The 8,828-nt window shown below is 36.7% G+C and overlaps 1 non-coding gene across 1 annotated transcript; it reads left to right on the forward strand.

Moving 5' to 3' along the window:
- Positions 1-5,657: 5,657 nt before the first annotated feature.
- LOC138088842 (U6 spliceosomal RNA) lies at positions 5,658-5,761 on the forward strand. The gene has a single exon (XR_011145750.1). It is a non-coding gene; the product is annotated as a U6 spliceosomal RNA (small nuclear RNA).
- Positions 5,762-8,828: the final 3,067 nt, after the last annotated feature.

Raw genomic sequence — 8,828 nt, forward strand, 5'->3', positions numbered from 1 at the left:
GCCAGCTTAGCTCAAATAAATACTCCTGTATAATGAAGAAATTGGCCAGCCTTTGTTCCTAGTTCCTGGGAGGAAGCCTTGGAATTTCCTTTCTTATTCATCACAGTTTATGCCATCAAGGGAACTCATTATGGGTCCTTAGAAAATAGATTTTGGCAACAAAATGACTCAAGATGGGGGGTGGTCATACCAGGAAGGCCAACCATGTGATGAGGGGTTGGGGCTTTTAGCCATGAGACATCAGCTTGATTTCCGGGGAGAGGAGAGGGGAAATGGAGATCAAATTCAACTGAGGTCAGTGATTCAGCTAAGCATCCCTACATGATTAACATCCAATAAAACTCTAAACACTGAACCTTGAGTGAGCCTTCCTGTTTGGCTATGCTATGCGTATTGTCATATAACAATATGACATGATGGTTATATATCCTGAATCCACAGAGAGAAGACAGTGGAAACCTTTATGTTTGGAACCCTCCTAGAACTTGACCTATGTACCCCTTCTTTTGACTGGTTCTGGTTAGTATTATTTTGCTATGATAAAGCTATAAAGGGAAAAGTGACAGTGTTAGTTGGTCCATAGTATCTGTCTGTGTGTGACCCCATGGACCATAGCCCACCAGGCTTCTGGGTCCATGATATTCTCCAGGCAAGAATACTGGAGTGGGCAATTCCCTTCTCCAGGGCATCTTCCCAACCCAGAGACCGAACCTGAGTCTCCTGCATTACAGGCTTATTATTTACCATCTGAGCCATAATAAAGCTATAATTATTAGTATATTCCTTTTCTAGGTTGTATAAGTTGACCTAGTGAATTACCAAACCCAAGTGGGTAGTGGATACACCCTGACTTGAAGCCAGTTAGCTAGAAGTGAAGATGGCCCTGGGAACCCACAAATTAGTGTCTTGTATATGAAGTTAAAGCAGTCCTTTTGCAGAGACAGTGCCCTTAATTCGCAAAGTTTGCCCTGATTTTGGGTAGCTGATATCGAAAGCATTGCCAGTATTATTTTTTTAAGTTTATAAAAGACACCACTTTGCCAACTATAAATTTTACAATTGCTGCTGTTTTTTTGAACTTACATCATCCAAAAAGATATTATTAATGTAGAATCAGCTGGTACCTTTTAGTAAATGAGTATTTCTTGATTTCTTCTTTTTAGCTTATACAAGGTATCTAAGACAAATAAATTACAGTAAATGATGGTCAGAGCTACGGTTATTCCAATGGTCGTGTGCAGATCTGAGAGATGGACCATGGAGAGGGCTGAGTGCCTAAGAATCAACGCTTTTGAACTGTGGTGCTGGAAAGGACCCTTGAGAGTCCCCTGGACAGCAAAGAGATCAAACCAATCAATCCTGAAGGAAATCAACCCTGAATATTCATTGGAAGAACTGATGCTGAGGCTGAAGTGCCAATATTTAGGCCACCTGATGCGAGGAGCTGAGACATTGGAAAAGATCCTGATGCTGGGAAAGATTGAGGCCAGGAAGAGAAGTGGGCAACAGAGGATGAAATGGTTGGAAGGCATCACTGACTCAGTGGACATGGGTTTGAGCAAACTCCAGGAGATAGTGAATGACAGGGAAGCCTGGTGTGCTGCAGTCCATGGAGTGGCAAAGAGTCAGACAAGACTGAAAAACAACAGTGACATTTAGTTGTAACTGAAAGGCAAGCATCATGCATCCTAAGACAGAGGGAACATATTATTATTACATAGCTCTGCTTAAACCAAAGAAACAAAATAACAGAGACTCCAATATTAGCTCACCTCGGATAATTATGAGAAAAGTGGACCACTCATATCTTCTTTGACTCAGACCACCACTTCTTAATCAGGGAATCTAGAAAATGGTCCCAAGTCTAATTAAAAGTAGAGAATTGATGCAAGCATTTAACAACTGTCTCTCCACTACTGAACCCAAAGGCTTGAGTTAAGTTCAGTAACTTAACTGACCTGTGTTTTAGCTGTGAGTCCCAACATTAAAATAGTGTTGAATACAACTATAATCAGCAATCATGCTTTCTCCTTCCGTCCACCTTCACACTCCAGTGGTCGGAATGCTTTGACAATCTGCAAATTGATAGATGCTTTCTTGGACTGCTGTTATTTTCTGATGACGAAAAGTGCTTCCCTGGTGGAAAATAGAATTAAACAAACTACAAAAGCAATGTAAAGGCAGAAAATTCAAATACTCTATGGAAATAATGCAGATCAATTCAATCTAACTTTTTTCTGTAAATGTTATGAAATTTAAAACTGCTAAGGAAAAAGTAATTGGAACACTACGAACTTAGACTGCACATAATTTGATTGAACTCTTTTTAAAAAGCATTGAGTGAAAGTTCAAGAAATGAGTCACTTAAAATATGCATTAAAAACAATGCAAAAGAGTAAAATGGCATTAGGTCCAGCTGAGGTACAGAATTATTCAGAACATCCCGTGAAATCTTAGTCATCACTTTCAGATTAAATTTAGATTGGAAAAACACTTTAAGAACAAGCTATATTTAGAGATGCAATAATATTCACAAGGCCGGGGAATTAAATATGTTTTTTTTAGTATTTATGTTTTGGGGAGGCAAGAAGGTATTTTTATTACAAATAGAGTAAAACTTTCTAGTTTAAAAAACTAAACTTTTATTTTTTTAATTGATAAAATAAGAAAAGAAAAACTTTAAAGAATTGATATGCCCATTAGGTAACTTGAGAACTAGCTATGTATAGTCAATATACTTTATTACTTTAGCTAGAGGTTTCTGGGATGTTAAAAGGTGAATATGAGATAACAATTACAATTAAGAAGATGTATTTTGATTCTAGAAAGCAAGAAACATTTTACATATATCTCATAATCTATCTTTCAACTAATTCCTGGCACCCTTTCACGTTTATCTCGATTTTCAGTAACAAAATTCCCTTAAATACGCCATGTTCTGTCAAGCTTCTGCCTTTGATAATGGAGTAGTCTCACCTATGTAAAGTTGGAGACCTCCTCGGAACTTCATAAAAAGTGTCTTATAGTCTGACATGGTTCTGAACCTAAATGAATAAATCCTTGTGTCTGGGTGTTAGTATCATCAATATAGCCTTGCCTACAGAGGCTCAGACTCCATCGTTGAGAACTTGAAAGCTAAAATACCTGGGAGACTGCTCTGCAGCAGTACACATAATGATACGCAATTCAGAATAGAATGATTAAAAAAACATAAGCTTGGCAAGATATCAGACCTTATTTAAAGTCATCACAAAGAAACCACCATATTCATGATAATATTATGCCCATTAAATTTTGAGGCATCTCAGCTATACCAAGAAGAAAAGGGGCTTGGATTCTGAGTCATTGAAACATTTATTCATCTTAGTTTCTAGTCTGTACAAGAGAACATAAAATTACTTCCAATAATGTGTTTTACTTAACTCTATGTTAATTGGGGAAACGGGCTGATGAAAGAATCATTTCAAAGAAGTCAAGAAGCACAGATATATACATACTAAAGAAAAGCCAAAATGATGTTTAAATGGACATAAAACTGATTTTCTCTATGCAGGTAAAAGTCAATTGAACATCAATCAGAAATAATGTATTTGCATGTCCATAGATGAGAACTATTTTTCATTGCAACGGGTTGTCTGCATCATAAGGAAGTGTAAAATAGTCCACCAGTATAGAAAAGATAGAATCACCTTTCAAGGGGTGTTGTGAACAACGCAGTTTTCTATTAAGTATATTTAGTTTTTTTTTTAAATTTCAATTTCAGTGAAGTGAACACTGTGATTTTTTAAAAAATCAATAAAAGATTACTTCTTTTTATAGTTAAGGCTGGACTCATTAGGTTTGGCTTCCTTATTTATGTAGGTGAAGCCGGAATGTTTATTTACTAGATAAGTATTCCCAAATTTTCTTTCTTAAGTTTTTACAAGGAAATGGATTGGGTTTATAAAAGTCTCCATTATTTGCTAATGTAATACTAGGAAATCATGTCCAAGAAAATCTCTTCATCAAACTTTGACCTGTGATACCTATGAATTTAAGAGAATTCCTTTCTTCTCAAGTGTCCTAAAATACTCTATGTTTCCTTTCCCATTAGGAAGTGATCTCTATCACTTACAAAACTGGAATACCTCCAGCCAGGCCACTTTTTTTCTGAGAGAGATTTATAAGTATTGGCTCCATATAGCAGACTTAAGTTTCTTAAAGTAGCTTGTGATAACTGATTAAATAGTCATCATTTTGAAATATGTTATTACAGATAAGACCTTGGTTGTATTATAATTTTGTCATTATATTCTGATAAAAAGAGGACAGATTTAATGAATCTATAGGGGTGGCTCATCCCTGGTGGCTCAGATGGTAAAGAATCTGCCTACAGTGCAGGAGGTCTCAGTTCAATCCCTGGGTTGGGAGGATCCCTTGGAGAAGGGCATGGTGACTCATTCCAGAGTTCTTGCCTGGAGAATTCCATGAAGAGAGGAGCCTGATGGGCTACAGTCCATAGATTTACAAAGAGTGGGACATGACTATAACTAATTAGCACACACCCATCATGCAAGTAAATATGTTGCCATAGAAAGTAAAAAAATTCAAGATCGTTTCTGTTCTGGGAAAGAGAAGGTCAGTTAGAATAAGATGTCATTAAAAAATTTTTGTTTCAAAGAAGTTCAGTTCAGTCACTCAGTCATGTCTGACTCTTTGCAACCCCATGAACCACAGCACGCCAGGCCTCCCTGTCCATCAGCAACTCCCGGAGTCCACCCAAACCCGTGTCAATCAAGTCGATGATGCCATCCAACCATCTCATCCTCTGTCGTCCCCTTCTCCTCCTGCCCTCAATCTTTCCCAGCATGAGACTCACATATATAGAAAACAAATTAGCAGTTGTTATCATGAGAAGTAGGGGTCCCCAGGTAGTGCTAGTGGAAAAGAAACCACCTGTCAATAAATGAGACGTAAGAGACCCAGGTTTGATCCCTGGGTCAGGAGGATGCCCTGGAAGAGGACATGGCAACCCACTCCAGTATTCTTGTCTGGAGAATACCGTAGACAGAGGAGCCTGGCGGGCTATAGTCCATGGGGTCACAAAGAGTTGGACACGACTGAAGCAACTTAGTGTGCATGCATAAGATGAGATAAAGCGGGTTCATGACAAATAGATGGGGACACAATGGAAACAGTGAGAGACTATTTTTTTTGGGCTCCAAAATTACTGCAGATGGTGACTGCAGCCATGAAATTAAAAGACAGTTGCTCCTTGGAAGGAACGTTATGACCAACCTAGACAGCATATTAAAAAGCAGAGACATTACTTTGTCAACAAAGGTCCATCTAGTCAAGGCTATGGTTTTTCCAGTGGTCATGTATGGGTGTGAGAGTTGGAGTATAAATAAAGCTGAGCACAGAAGAATTGATGCTTTTGAACGGTGGTGTTGGAGAAGACTTTTGAGAGTCCCTTGGACTGCAAGGAGATCCAACCAGTCCATCTTAAAGGAAATCAGTCCTGAGTGTTCATTGGAAGGACTGATGCTGAAACTCCAATACTTTGGCCACCTGATGCAAAGAACAGACTCAATGGAAAAGACCCTGATGCTCGGAAAGACTGAAGGTGGGAGGAGAAGGGGAGGACAGAGAATGAGATGGTTGGATAGCATCACCAACTCAATGGACATCCGTTTGAGTATGTATTGGAACAATACAGTGTAGATTAGTATGGCCCCTGCACAAGGAAGACACACAAATTAGTGAAGTGACCCATATTTTACCAAATCACATTGTTGTATGACAGAAACTAACACAACATTATAAAGCAATTATCCTCCAATTAAAAAGTAAAAATTAAAAAAAATGAGGATAAGGTGAATATAAAGAACAAAAAATTACAATGGCAAAACAGAATATGGCAGATGACACATAAAAAAGATATTCCTTCATATTGAAAAAGTAATAAAAATATAAATTGTCCATTAAAATTCATTGAACTTTGCTAAGATTTTAACATATTTCAGACCCTTTTAGACTCAGATATTGTAAACCAGTAAATAAATGTCAACTTTTGTCCTTTATTATGCTCATTCAAATTCAGTAACAAACTGAAAACTTACTTGGCAAAAAACATCACAATATTGCAAGGTAATTATTCTTCAATTAAATAAATTACTTTAAAAGGTATGTTTCAGATGTCTGTGAGGTTCACTAATTTCATAATACCAAATAAGTTCACACTTATTACTTAAAGATTATTAATATAATTATACTATAATTAATATATTGCTAATATATGTTATGACCTATTACCAAAAATACAATATATACTGTTAACATGTCATTAATATAACAATATGATGTATATGTATTCATTGTTATTAATAGTATACTCAAATGAGTGATCAATCAATTTTTTTAGATTTTCTATCTCAGTTTCAACATGGTAAATAATGAATGTTTTCCCCACAAAGACAGAGATATGTGGGAGTTGTCAAAAATTTTAACAATGTACAGCACCTCAGGACAAAATGCAAACAAACACACACACAGAAACACACACATTGACTTCTCTTTTCCTTTAAAAACATGAAGCATACATACATGATTCTCCTTATATATCACTGAAAGTTAAAGTGTTAGTGGCTCGATCGTGTCTGACACTTCATGACCCCGTGGACTGTAGCCCGCTAGGCTCCTCTGTCCATGGGATTCTCCAGGCCAGAATACTTCAGTGGGATGCCCTTCCATTCTCCAGGGGATCTTCCTGACCCAGGGAGTGAAGGCAGGTCTCCTGCATTGCAGGCAGATTTTTACCAACTGAGCGAGCCAGCAGGGAACTAATGTAATGTGCTATATATAGTGAGACATCTCTTCCTGGTTTCTCCGGCCTTTACTGCTGAAGCCCCATAAACCAGGACAGCTTTCAGACTCAGGCCCGCGGAGAGGAGAGGGGGAACCGAGAACTTCCGGTCGCTACACCAGCACGTCAGCGGACTTGCAGAGCATGTAATACAGCTAAAATCAGAGGCAAAACAGATTCTATGATCACTTTGATTCACCACGAGGAGTCAAGAAACGACATGCCTAGTCTGCAGTGCGTCAGTGGGTTAATTTTCCCCGTCTTTCGTAGGTGAATGCTTTCAGTTCCTTGGTAGAAGGCTTCTAAAACAAATTTAAAAATCTATATTTTTCCAGTCTTGTTGGGATATAGTTGATATATATAATATTGTATAAGTTTAAGATGTACAACAATGATTTAATATATATGTATATGGCTAAATGATTACTATAATAAGTTTAGTTAATAGCCACTATCTTACATTTAAAAGTAAAACTATGATTTTCATACAGATAAAAAAATAACCTCCTGTAAAAGATTTAACTAACTTCTTATTAATGAAGAAACAACATATATTACAATTAAAGCTAGAATATTTTATTGTTTGAATTTTCTATGTACAAAAATATCTTGCATAACATATTACGCTGTTTATATTTTATAGCTAATTGTATTTTTAGATAAATGTTTCTCCATTCTTCAAATTGAAATTTAATTCAATTTTTTAATTGAAAAATTAAAAACCCAAAAGAAGGTTGGATTTTTTAAAATGCATTTTTGTATTTAGGCAATTTTATTTATGTTCCATATTCTATTCTTAGCACTAATTTTAGTATTCATGCTAGTGAGCACTTTGAAGTTGACCTTAAATTTATTAACCTCTTTAACTTAAAAAAACATTTAGCTCCATTCCATCATATGTACTTTTCAGTATGACCAAAACCTGGCCCTGGCTCTTGGTCAGAACTACTGTATTAGCAAGACTGCATGTTAGCTTTCTCACACTGAGCTTAATCTTTCTATTATATAATTGTTGTTGTTGTTCAGTCTCTCATTGTGTCCGACTCTTTGTGACCCCATGGACTGCAGCACACCAGGCCTCCCTGTCCATCACCAACTCCCAGGGTTTACTCAAACTCATGTCCACTGAGTCAGTGATGCCATCCAACCACCTCATCCGCTGTCATCCCCTTCTCCTCTTGCTTTCAATCTTTCCCAGCATCAGAGTCTTTTCAAATGAGTCAGTTCTTCGCATCAGGTGGCCAAAGTATTAAAGCTTCAGCTTCAACATCAGTCCTTGCAATGAATATTCAAGGTTGATTTCCTTTAGAATTGACTGCTATGTTCCACTGTATAGAAAGATTCAAATTGATAGAATGAATTATTGTACATATTTCCAAATTTACCCAGTTAACTGTAATATACTGCATAGGAACTTCATGTATATATATTTTTTTGTCTGTATGGGCTAAAGTCAAACATTAAAGTTGACTTTTTTTTTGCTTTTACTATCATGGCAGCAATTTAGGTCTTTTCAGTACTACCACTCTAACGGTCAGAGACATCACAGAGAGACAGACTATGTGGAAAGATACTGAGGAGGAAAGAAGACTTTTGTATAGGACTCACTTAACTTCACGTAATTCAATTTTACATGAACACAAGAGCCTGGAGAAATGCCACAGGGTTTATTGTACTGATGGAGTCATTGACTGTCTCAGTTCCTAGAAAGCATATTAACACCTTTTCTAATGTCTATAATTATCTACTTGCTATTTCACTGAAGTATCACCTTCTTTAAGTCAATAAATTCAAAACAATTTGGAAACATGGAGATATTATTAACTTAAATACACACTTGTTAATACAAGTTTTTGCAAAAAAGCATTTTATTAAAAATATTTAATTACTTTCTAAAAGGCATACTTAGGTCATTTTGCTCATGAAAAGGGTCCATCACATAAATAAACCTGCAGTCAGTTCTTGATGTCATTCAGTTATTGTT

The sequence above is a fragment of the Capricornis sumatraensis genome, chromosome 11, assembly GCF_032405125.1.
Source record: "Capricornis sumatraensis isolate serow.1 chromosome 11, serow.2, whole genome shotgun sequence".
NCBI classification, from domain to species: Eukaryota; Metazoa; Chordata; class Mammalia; order Artiodactyla; family Bovidae; genus Capricornis; species Capricornis sumatraensis.